Raw genomic sequence first — 13,361 nt, 5'->3', positions numbered from 1 at the left:
TCAGCCCTCGCCATCTCTCCTCCCCAACCCTAAGCACCTCTGTCCAAGCTGCTCTGCCAGCTTCCTCCATGCCTCTCAGATTCATTGTCCTCATGGCATCTGATGATGGCAAACCACTCACATTTATAAGACTTTTTAAATAATACTCACAATGTTTAATCATAAGAAAATTTGACAACTAAAAATGAGCTCCCTCGCAAATTTTAATGGAACCACATCCCCCAGAGATAAGGAAATCAAGGCAGGGAGAGACTCAGTCACTTTTGTAGGAATACTCATCTATAAAGCAGTAGATTCAGGATTCAATGCCAAGTAGCCTCTTCCAAAGATGTGTTCCTAACCACTGTGAATACTGCCTCTGAGATAAAAACAAAATTGAAAAGGAGGTTTGGGGTCACGTTGTAGATCATGGATCAAACGCCATCCTCAGAAATTGTTATCTTGTTCTATTGGCATAAAAAGTCATTGCAGGCTCAGGGGAAGAGTGTGGTAAAGCCAGAACTGTCTTACAGGAGACGGGGGCACCACCTTTCTGGAGGGCAATACGGTAAGCGGTATGAACGCAAAGGCCTACAAGGAGCTTTTTGATGTATTAATCTCAGTTTTAAACATTTATATGCAGAAAATAATTGGAGAAATGTATAAGAATATTTGTATGGGTATGAGTGCTCATGGCAATAATATTTCAAATAGCAAGAAAAAAAGAGGATCTGTGCTTGCTTCAGCAGCACATATACTAGAATTGGAAAGATACAGAGAAGATTAGTATGGCCCCTGCACAAGGACGACACACAAATTCGTGAAGTGTTCCATATTTTTACAAACCTGACAAAAATAAGCAATGGGGAAAGGATTCCCTATTTAATAAATGGTGTTGGGAAAACTGGCTAGCCATATGCAGAAAACTGAAACTGGACCCCTTCCTTGCACCTGATACAAAAATTAACTCAAGATGGATTAAAGACTTAAATGTAAGACCTAAAACCATAAAAACCCCAGAAGAAAACCTAGGCAATATCATTCAGGACATAGGCATGGGCAAACACTTCATGACTAAAACACCAAAAACAATGGCAACAGAAGTCAAAATTGACAAACGGGATCTAATTAAACTAAAGAGCTTCTGCACAGCAAAAGAAACTATCATCAGAGTGAACAGGAGATGATACAGAATGGGAGACAATGTTTGCAATCTATCCATCTGACAAAGGGCTAATATCCAGAATCTACAAGGAACTTAAACAAAATTTACAAGAAAAAAACAAACAACCCCATCAAAAAGTGGGTGAAGGATATGAACAGACACTTCTCAAAAGAAGACATTTATGCAGCCAACAAACATATGAAAAAAAGTTCACCATCACTGGTCATTAGAGAAATGCAAATCAAAACCACAATGAGATACCATCTCACACCAGTTAGAATGGTTATCATTAAAAAGGCAGGAGACAACAGACGCTGGAGAGGCTGTAGAGAAATAGGAATGCTTTTACACTGTTGCTGGGAGGGTAAACTAGTTCAACCATTGTGGAAGACAGTGTGGCAATTCTTCAAGGATTTAGAACCAGAAACACCATTTGACTCAGCAATCCCATTACTGGGTATATACCCAAAGGATTATAAATAATTCTACCTATAAAGACACATGCACACATATGTTTATTGCAGCACTATTCACAATAGCAAAGACTTGGAACCAACTCAAATGCCCATCAATGATAGACTGGATAAAGAAAATGTGGCACATATACATCATGGAATACTATGCAGCCATAAAAAAGGATGAGCTCATGTTGTTTGCAAGAACATGGATGAAACGGGAAACCATCATTCTCAGCAAACTAACACAGGAACAGAAAACCAAGCACCGCACGTTCTCACTTATGAGGGGGAGTTGAACAATGAGAACACACTGACACAGGGAGGAGAACATCACACACTGGGGCCTGTCAGCGGGTGGGAGGCTAGGGGAGGGATAGCATTAGGAGAAATACCTAATGTAGATGACGGGTTGATGGGTGCAGCAAATCACCATGGCACATATATACCTATGTAACAAACCTGCACGTTCTGCACATATATCGCAGAACTTAAAGTATAATAAAAATTTTTTTAAAAAGAAAAAAAGAGGATCTAATCTATATGTCCACAGTCATCTGCACATTCCAGGCATTTCCACACCTTCACATTACCACCTTGCTGATGTTCAGCCTGCAATGCCCTTGTCCCACTTCTCTATTCAGCAAATTCCCACTTAGCCTTCATGGCCCAAGGCAAATCCCTCCACCTCCATGTACACCTTCCTGGATCCCCTGAGTTGAAATTGATTACCCCTCCCTCTTGTGGCTCCAGATTGCTTTACCAGCACACCAAGTATATCTCTTTCATTTTCCTTTGTTTTGCGTTTTATCAGTATCTGGCTTTCACCCTAGGCAGTCTCTGTCCTCATATAGCCCTCTATGTGTAACCCCCCACTCCCTGCCCCATGCTGCCTGAAACATAGCGGGTACTCACTGACACCGAATTGAATTGTTTATGCCTTTACTTATACAGTGCATCATAATTTAGAAAGCACATTCAGATATTAACCTTTGATTTTTACCACATTAAAAAGCAGCAGAAGTAAATATTTTGCTCCCATTTTAGAGGCAAGAAAACTGGGGCTCATAATGGAGTTTTCCAAAGGCCACACAGACAGTGGGGATAGATGCAGGTGTAACTTTGGCCTTCTGACTTGAATGCATTGATCTTTCCATGACACTAAGTGGGGAATGGGCTCTGGGGCACCTTATAGCAGGCTTCCCAGCCACCTTCAGTGTGAGGAGACCTTATGATGTCCAAGGAAGTAGGAAGAGATCTTCTAAGGAGTCAGACCTCTTGAGATGAAGCAATTTATCCACCTCCCATCCTATCATTGCTCCTCACACAACCCTTCAAGGCTGGTTCAGAACCTAAGTTCATCCCCAACAGCCCCAGCTGAGCTCCCGATGACAGCCAACTTACCAGTCATGTGAGTGAGCCATCTTGGAAATGGACCCTCCAGTCCCAGCTACCCTAGCTGATACCACATGAGACAAAGATGAACTATCCCCGCCAAGCCTTGCCTAAATTGCAAAATCATGAATAAATAAATGATTGTGGTTGTTTTAAGCCATTAAGTTTTGGGGTATTTCTTTTGTACAACAATAAATAATCAAGAGTCAAGGTCCCAACAGAAAACAGATGGCATACTGAAGAGGTAAGTGAAGAGAGTTTAATTAAGGGACTATGTTTACAAAAGTATGGCCAGGATTATGGAAACTAACAAGGAATCGTGAAGCACCAGGGACTCACATCAGGGGGGCTGCCATGTCTACCTCTAGGCCTAAAGGAGAAATAGAAGACAACAGTTACTAGAATCCTGAAAGGGTAGCTATAGGGGGAGGACTACCTGAAAGGGGTTATGGCCTTAGGTAGAGGGACACAGCCAACCTGCAGTGACTCTTGCTAGAGAGGAAGTCAGAAGAATAAATGGAATAAATGTCCGCTCATTCTTCTCTCTACCTCTCATCTTCTACTGGTCCCCATCAGTTGAACCCACTGGAAGCCAGAGGCCATGCTGCCCACTGATGTAGTCCATGTAGGTCAGCCTCCCATGATACAGAGTAGGGTGGGAAAGGGTGGAAAGTAGATCAGAAAAGATGTTTAGCAGCTCGCATATTAGTCAGGGTTCTCCAAAGAAACAGAACCAATAGGACACACACACACACACACACACACATACACATACACATACACATACACATACACATACACATACACATACACATACACATACACATACACAAATTGGCCCACACAATTATGGAGGCTGAGAAGTCCCACAATCTGGTGTCTGCAAGCTGGAGACCCAGGAAAGCCAGTGGTGTAATTCAGTCTGAGTCCAAAGGCCTGAGAACCAGGAATGCCAACGTCCAAGGGCAGGAGAAGATGAATGTCCCAGCTCAAACAGAGAGAATGAATTAATCTTTTATCTGCCTTTTTGCTCCGTCTAGGCCCTCAATGGACTGGATGATGCCCACCCGCATTTCTGAGTGTAGATCTTTTCCACTCAGTCTACTAACTCACATGTTAATCTCTCCGAGAAACACTCTCACGTACACACCCAGAGATAATGTATTACCAGCTATCTGGGCATCCCTTAGCCCAGTCGAGTTGATACATAAAATAAATCATTACACTGACTAACAGCTCTCCCTGTCTTGGTTCACACCCTGTCACAGTCAATTTTCAACACAGCATCCAAAAATCCTTTGTTAAAGCTTAAGTCAGATGACATAATTTTTTTTTTTTTTTTTTTTTTTGGCTGAAAATCCTCCATAATCACTCTGAGTAAAAGCCAAAAATCCTAAAAATATCTTCCAAGACCCTACATAATCTAGATACCCTTAACCTCTGAGCTCATCTCCAGAGCTCCCATCTTCCTTCTGACTCCAGCCACATCGGCCTTCTTGCCCTTCTTCAAACATGACAGGCATGCTCCAGCCTTGAGGTGTTTGCACTGGCTTTTCCCTTTATCTGATATGCTCTTCCCTCATGTACACATAACTGGGTCCTCTAATTCTTTCATATCTGTATATAAAAGTCACCTTTTCAGAGAGGCCACCTCATCTGAAATGTCAACACCGCCTGATACCTGACATTATATATCTACTTTTTCTGCTTTGTCTCTCTTATTAGAACTTTTTAATATCTAAAACTATATATATTTTGCTTATTTATCTTGTATACTATTGACTGTCTCTCACAATATAAAGTAAGCTCAATGAGGGCAGGGAATTTTGTCTGTTTCATTTATTAGGACGATGTCTGGCACATAATAAGCATTCAACAAATATTTGTTTAATAAACGAAAGACCACAGAAAATGGTAATATTTAATTTCAGTGTATAAATTTGCATATATGTATAGGCATGTGTAGGTGTGTGGAGGGGGGTAGATAGACATAGATGTATGTAGAAAATTATAATAAGATGAATAAAAATGTTTCAAACATAAAGTATGTTAAGACAATTTCTTGGGGAGAATAGAAAGAACATTCAACTTCAAAGAAAAAAAGGAATGATCCAAAATTGTATCTATTAAGGATGAGCTTGTTCATGTGTTCTTTTAAATGAATGTTGGAGGTTGATGGCAAGATGGCTAACTAGATGCAGCCAGGTGGAACAGCTGCCACTGAGGAACTGGGACCACTGGCACATTCCTAACAGATCTTCAGAGGGAAGACACTGAATGTGGATGCAGGGAAGACATAGAAGCTGGGTTGAAGTGGGAGGAAGCTGGGAAGACTGCATGGGGCTATTGTGCACCAGGTCTCATTCCTGTCTCCCAATGACTCCAGGGAAAAGGGTGAGTTGAACTGGCAATGAGCAACCTCCTCTTGCCACAGGCCTCTGGAATCCCAGCAGAAGGACACCCCTTGACCACCACAGACACTGGAGTTGGCAGGGATAGCTGCCTAGAGAAGTGTTAGGAGAAGTACTCCAGCCTGTGCAGAGCCCAGAGGGTTTGGTGTGGGAGTGTCTGCAGTCCAGAACAGCCAGTGATGCCCAACCCCTTAGGCAGGACTTGCTCCTAGAGAAGACTTTAGCCCTAGCAGAACTTTTGAACCTGAAGCCTGCAGGGTGCTCTTTCCCATCAAATGGGATCAGTCCAACAACCTGAGCACCCCTTGGTCTGCTGGCCTCTCCCGGGGCCCCAACCTGGCCACACCTGCTTGCAATGCAGCCTTGGACACCCTGGGGGCCTGTATTATAGCTCCTGTGCTGGAGGACTGTGCCTGGCCAGCAGAGAGCTCCAACACAACAGCCCCTGCAGACATGCACCAGTCTGCCTGCTCCCTCCCACCACTGCAGTTTCCCTCATGCCCACAGTCATCCCCCACATTGCTTTGCCTGCACGTCTGGGCATGAAGGGATCTTGCCTTTCTTTCCCAGCCATCACAAATATGCACATGCACCCTGCCCTGCCACTGCTGCTAGCACGAGTGCACTCCACCTCATGCCCTGGCCATACTGCCATTGCAGTTGGGGCCTTGGCAGGCACAGGGCCTGCCAGCTCCGCCCCTACCAGCACATTGTTCCTGCGCCAACACTGCCACCGAATGAAGATAGGCGTGGAGAACAGCGGACCTGCCAGTCCCTGAGCACCACTTCCACCTGCATGAAAGTGCACAGAGGGCATACACAGTCCTGTGCCCACCAGTGCCCTGCCCCCACATTAACACCACCACCAGCATGACCACATACACAGTCACCAGCAGGTGCCCCCTTTGTCTTTGTCCCCAACTCTAAGTGGTGCTGTCACTGCTGCTGCTGTGAACACTTGCCCAGAGGCCGACACCCTAGCACCCACTAGCACCCTGCTACAGCTGATAAGCATGCACCCCACCGTGCTGCTGCTGCTGCTGCCACTGCAGCTGACACATGCAAATGAGGATAGACCCCACTGCCCTATAAAACATTTTGGCTGACACCACCCATTGGAGTGTTGTGACCAATGGTCCAGAAGCACCTGGGCCCCTCCAGCTCATTAGGTTCCTAACCTTGAGGAGCCAGAGAACGAAGCTGGGGCCCAATACCAGTACCCCAGAGTTACAGCATGCAGTCAAGGAGTCCTGATCTGAGCCTTGGCCCCCTAAAATCTTCCAGAAATGAAGCCAGTTGACTGAACCCATCATATACCACAACAAAATCCTTAAGGTTATCAGACAGGATTAAAGGGGGAAAAAAAAAACATCTGAAGGGCAGCAACTTCAAAGATTGAAGGAACATAAACACACAAAAATGAGAAAGAACCAGCACAAGAACTCTGACAACTCAAAAAGCCAGAGTGCCTTCCTTCCTCCAAAAAACTGCACTACTTCTCCAGCAATGGTTCTTAACAGGGCTGAGATGGCTAAAATGACAGGAATAGAATTCAGAATATGGATAGGAACAAATATCATCAAGATGCAGGAGTATGTTGAAACCCAATCCAAAAAAGCTATGAATCACAATAAAATGATATAGGATCTGACAGAATAAAAGAGCCAGTAGAGAAAAGAATGTAACTAACCTGATAGAGCTGAAAAACATATTGTAAGAATTGCATAATTGCAATCACAAGTATTAATAGCAGAATAGACCAAGTGAAGGAAAGGATCTCAGAGCTTGAAGACTGGCTTTCTGAAATAAGACAGTCATACAAAAATAGGGAAAAAAGAATAAAAAGAAATGAACATAATCTCCAAGAAATATAGGATTATGTAAAGAGGACAAACCTACGACTCTTTGGTGTCCCTGAAAGAGATGGGAAAAATGGAAACAACTTGAAAACATATTTCAGACTATCATTTGTGAGACTTCCACAACTTAGCTAGAGAGGCCAACATTCAAATTAAGGAAATGCAGAGAACCCCCAGAAAGATACTTCATAGGAAGATCATCCCCAACACACATAATCTTCAGATTCTCCAAGGTTGAAATGAAAAACAAAAATGTTAAAGACAGCTAGAGAGAAAGGGCAGATCACCTACAAAGGGAAGCCCATCACACCAACAGCAGACCTCTCAGCAGAAACCATACAAGCCAGAAGAAATTGGGGGCCTATATTCAACATTCTTAAAGAAAAGAATCCCAACCAAGAATTTTATATCCAGCCAAACTAAGCTTCATAAGCAAAGCAAAAATAAGGTCCTTTCCAGACAAGCAAATGCTGAAGCAATTCATTACCACCAGACCTGCTTCACAAGAGCTCTTGAAAGAAGCACTAAATACAGAAAGGAAAGAACATTGTCAGCCACTACAAAAATACATTTAAGTACACAGACCAGTGACACTATAAAGCAACCACACAAGCAAGTCTGCATAATAACCAGCAAACATCATGATGACAGGATCAAATGCACACATAGCAATACTAACCTTGAATGTAAACAGGCTAAATGCCCCAATTAAAAAGAACAAAGTGGCAAGCTGGATAAAGAAGCAAAACCCAACCCAATGGTGTGCTGTATTCAAGAGATCCATCTCACATGCAAGGACACCCATAGGTTCAATATAAAGGGATGGAGACAAATCTACCAAGCAAATCAAAACAGAAAAAAGCAGGGGTTACAATCCTAATTTCAGACAAAACAGACATTAAACCAACAAAGATTTAAAAAAGACAAAGAAGGACATTACATAATGGTACAGGGTTCAGTTCAACATGGAGACCTAATTATCATAAATGTATATGCACCCAACACAGGAGCACCCAGATTCAAAAAGCAGGTTTGTAGAGGCTTTCAAAGACACTTAGACTCCCACACAGTAATAGCGAGAGTCTTCAACACAGAGAGATCACTGAAGCAGAAAATTAGCAAAGATATTCAGGACCTGAACTCAGCACGGGATCAAATGGATCTGCTAGACATCTACAGAACTCTCCATCCAAAAACAACAGAGTATACATTCTTCTCATCACCACATGGCACATACTTTAAAACCAACCATACAATGGGATGTAAAACAATCCTCATAAATGCAGAAGAACTAAAATCATACCAACCACTCTCTCAGATCACAGCTCAATAAAATTAGAAATCAAGTCTAAGAAAATTGCACAAAACCATACAATTACCCTAAGCTCCTGAATGACTTTAGGGTAAATAATTAAATCAAAGAAGAAATCAAGAAGTTCTTTGAAACTAATGAGAACCAAGATACAACATACCAGAAACTCTGGGACACAGATAAGGCAGTGTTAAGAGGGAAATTTATAACACTAAATGCCCACATCAAAACGTTAGAAAGATTTCAAGTTAACGACCTAACATCACAATTAAAAAAACTGCAGAACCAAGAGCAAACCAACCCCAAAGCTAGCAGAAGACAAATAACCAAAATCAGAGTTGAACTGAAAGATATTGAGACACACACACAAAAAAATCAAAAGATCAACAAACCCAGGAGTTGGTTTTTAGAAAAAAAAAAAAAAGAGAGAGAGAGAGAGAAAACAGATAGATTGCTAGCTAGACTAATAAAGAAGAAAAGAATGAAGATGCAAATGAACACCATTATAAATGACAAAGGGGGTATTACCACTGACCCCACAGACATACAAATAACCATCAGAGAATATTATGAACACCTCTATGCACACAAACTAGAAAATCTAGAAGGAATTGATAAATTCCTAGACAGATACACCATCCCAACACTGAACTGGGAAGAAATTGAATCCCTGAACAGATCAATAATGAGCTCCAAAATTGAATCAGTAATAAATAGCCTACCAACAAAAACAAACAAACAAAGAAACAAAAAAAAACAGGGTCAGACAGATTCACAGCCAAATTCTACCAGATGTACAAAGAATAGCTGGTACTACTATTTCTACTGGAATTATTCCCCCAAAAAAGAGGAGGAGGGACTACTCCCTAACTCATTCTATGATGCCAACATCATCCTGGTACCAAAACCTGGCAGAGACACAACAAAAAAAGAGAGAAAACTTCAGGCGAACATCCTTGATGAACATCAATGCAAAAATCCTCAAGAAAATACTGGCAAACCAAATCCAGCAGCACATCAAAAAGCTTATCCACCACAATCAAGTAGGCTTTATCCCTGGGATGCACATTTCGTTCAACACATGCAAATCAATAAATATAATCCATCACATAAACAGAACTAAAGAAAAAACTCACATAATTATCTCAAGAGATCCGGAAAAGGTTTCAATAAAATTCAACACTGCTTCTTGCTAAAAACTCTCATAAACTAGGTATTGAAGGAACATACATCAAAATGGTAAGAGCCATCTATGACAAACCCACAGCCAACATCATACTGAATGGGCAAAAGCTGGAAACATTCTCCTTGAAAACTGGCACAAAACAAGAATGCCGTCTCTCACCATTCCTATTCAACATAATATTGGAAGTCCTGGCCAGAGCAATCAGGCAAAAGAAAGAAATAAAGCACATCTAAATAGAAAGAGAAGTCAAACTAACCCTGTTTGCAAATGACATGATTCTGTATCTAGAAAACCCCATAGTCCTGGCCCCAAAGTTCCTTGAACTGATAAACAACTTTAGCAAAATTTCAGGACACGAAATCAATGTACGGAAATCACTAGCATTTTATACACCACCAACAACCAATCCAATAGCCAAATTAGTAATGCAATACCATTCACAATTACCACAAAAAGAATGAAATACTTAGGAATACAGCTAACCAGGGAGGTGAAAGATCTCTACAATGAGAATTACAAAACACTGCTGAAAGAAACCAGAAATGACACAAACAAATGGAAAAACATTCCACGCTCATGGATAGGAAGAATCAATATTGGTAAAATGGCCACACCGCCCGAAGCAATTTATCGATTCAATGCTATTCCTATCAAACTACCAATGACATTCTTCACAGAACTAGAAAAAACTCTTTTAAAATTCGTATAGAATAAAAAAAAAGAGCCTGAATAGCCAAGATAATTCTAAGCAAAAAGAACAAAACTGGAGACATCACACTAGCTGACTTCAAACTATACCACAGGTTTAAGTAACCACAACAGCATGGCACTGGTACAAAAACAGACACATAGACCAATGGAACAGAACACGAAGCTCAGAAATAAAGCTGCACACCTATAACCATGTGATCTTCAATAAACCAGACAAAAATAAGCAATGGTGAAAGGACTCTCTATTCAATAAATGGTGCTGGGATAACTGGCCAGCCACAAGCAGAAGATTGAAACCGGACCCCTTCCTTATACCATATACAAAAATCAACTCAAGATGGACTAAAGACTTAAGTGTAAAACCCCAAACTATGAACACCCAGGAAGACAACCTAAGCAATACCACTCTGGACATAGGAACAGGCAAAAATTTCATGATGAAGATGCCAAAAGCAATTACAAGAAGAGCATAATTTGACAAATGGGATTTAATTAAACTAAACAGCTTCCACACAGCAAAAGAAACTATCAATAGAGTAAACAGACAACCTACAGAGTGGGAGAATTTATTTACAAACTATGTAACTGACGAAGGTCTAATATCCAGCATCTATGAGGAAGTTAAACAAATTTACAAGCAAAAAAAAAACTCCATTAACATGTGGGCAAAGGACATGAACAGATACTTTTCAAAACAAAACATACATCTGACCTATATGCACATGTAAGAAAACTCAACATCACTGACCACCAGAGAAATGCAAATAAAAATCGTGAGATACTATCTCACACCAGTCAGAATGACTATTATTAAAAAGTCAAAAAATAACAGATACTGGCAAGATTTTGGAGAAAAAAGGAATGCTTATACACTGTTGGTGGGAGTGTAAATTAGTTCCACAATTGTGGAAAGCAGTATGGTGATTCCTTATAAAGCTAAAAACAGAAATACCATTCAATCCAGCAATCCCACAACTGGGTATATACCCAAAGGAATATAAATCATTCTAACATAAAGACATATGCATGTGTATGTTCACCGCAGCACTATTCACAATAGCAAAGACATAGAATCAACCTAAATGCCCTTCAACGGTAGACTGGATAAAGAAAATATGGTAGATATACACCATGGAATACTATGCAGCCATAAAAAAGAATGGGATCATGTCCTTTGCAGGGACATGGATGGAGCTGGAGGCCTTTCTCCTTAGCAAACTAATGCAGGAATAGAAAACCAAATACTGCATGTTCTCACTTTCAAGTGGCAGCTCAATGATGAAAATACATGGACACACAGAGAGGAACCACACACACTGGGGCCTACCTGGGGGTAGAGGGTGGAAGAAGGGAGAGGATTAAGAAAAACAACTAATGGGTACTAGGCTTAATACCTGGGTTATTAAATACTCTGTCCAGCAAACCCCTATGAGACAAGTTTACCTATGTAACAAACCTGCACATTTATCCCTGAACTTAAAAGTTTAAAAAAGGAATGTTGATGGATAACAGATGACTATGGCATTTAGATTTTGCTTCCAAGAGTGACATGACAGTTTTATTTTAAAATGACAATCTTTTCCATATGCTAGAAATTATATCCTTTGCAACCATTTAACTTTCTAATTAAAAATATTGTAGAAGTTAACCTCAAAATATATGAAGAGGATTCATGGGTTAACAAAAATATTTTAGGGGATATGCAAACAAAAGAGTTTGATGACCACTGCTCTTGTGTGTATTGAAAGAACTCTGGCCTAAGATCAGAAAACCTCACTTCTTATCTTAGCTCTGTCACTAACTAGCTGTGTGACCTTATAGAAATTACTTAACCTCTCTGGGCTTCAGCTTTCTCATCTGTGCAATTAAAGAATGAGAGAACATGGAATCTAAAATCATTTCTAATTCTAAAACCCTCTGTTCTGTGACCTCTAAAATTGCTTTGCTGTCTTTTTATAGTTTTATCTCTGCCTTGGAGTTTCTTCCTTCCTTCTGCTCCTACTCCTATGGCTACATGCCTGCCTCTATCACTTGTGGGCTGGGGAATTAATAGAAATAAGGGCCCCCAGCATACAGCAGACTCTGTCTTCTCTTCCCATGAGAAAACTTGCATGCATAAACATGAGCAGCTCAACCTGCATATCCAAGATCTGTGTACTCTCTCTATTCCCTCAACCCCTTACACCCCTTTTCCACTGCTGACCACCCTGCTTCAGGCTTGGGGGTATATCACTGTCTACCCTTGGGAGGACTAATCCAGGGGAACGGCCTATGCAGGCCCTGGAAGCAGACTCATGACCATTTAAGCAGGGGATTCTCTGGTTCTGTGTAACCAGGCAAGGGTTCCAGGTGGTCACATCCCCTTGGCCTGACGATCATTCTAACTCATGAGGAAGAACGTGTTTGCAAGAGGGCCAGAGTGAGGTCATCTGAAGCATAGGACCCAGAGATGGGTTCCAGTTGGCCAGGTCTAAGGTGGTACTATCTGGCTCTAACCCTTGCTGAATAATTGCTGGCCAGGATGAATGGAGAAACACATGTGCATATAAACACAATGAAATACTACACAGCAATAAAAAGGAATAAACTACTCATCAACAAAACAAGATGGATGAAGCTCAGACGCTATGTTAAGTAAAAGAAAGCAGAAAAAAAGTACAAATATGTGACTTCCTTTCTATGAAACTCAGACAGATAGAAACTATCGGGATAACAGATTTGTGATTACCTAGGGCCAAGGGTGGGGGAATTTACTACAAAGGGCATGAGAGAACTTTCTGGTATAATGAGATTGCTTCATCACTTGATTGTCATGGTGGTTTCACAGATGTATATATTTGTCAAAACTTATCAAAAATAAAATAGGTTCATTTTATTGTATATAAATT

At 41.1% G+C, this 13,361-nt stretch overlaps 1 non-coding gene across 1 annotated transcript; it reads left to right on the top strand.

The window, feature by feature from the left end:
• Positions 1 to 712: 712 nt before the first annotated feature.
• Positions 713 to 819, top strand: LOC114675143 (U6 spliceosomal RNA). The gene has a single exon (XR_003726241.1). It is a non-coding gene; the product is annotated as a U6 spliceosomal RNA (small nuclear RNA).
• The last annotated feature ends 12,542 nt before the right edge of the window (positions 820 to 13,361 follow it).

This window comes from Macaca mulatta, chromosome X, assembly GCF_049350105.2.
Source record: "Macaca mulatta isolate MMU2019108-1 chromosome X, T2T-MMU8v2.0, whole genome shotgun sequence".
Classification (NCBI taxonomy): Eukaryota; Metazoa; Chordata; class Mammalia; order Primates; family Cercopithecidae; genus Macaca; species Macaca mulatta.
This window is presented reverse-complemented; position numbering and strand designations above follow the sequence as displayed.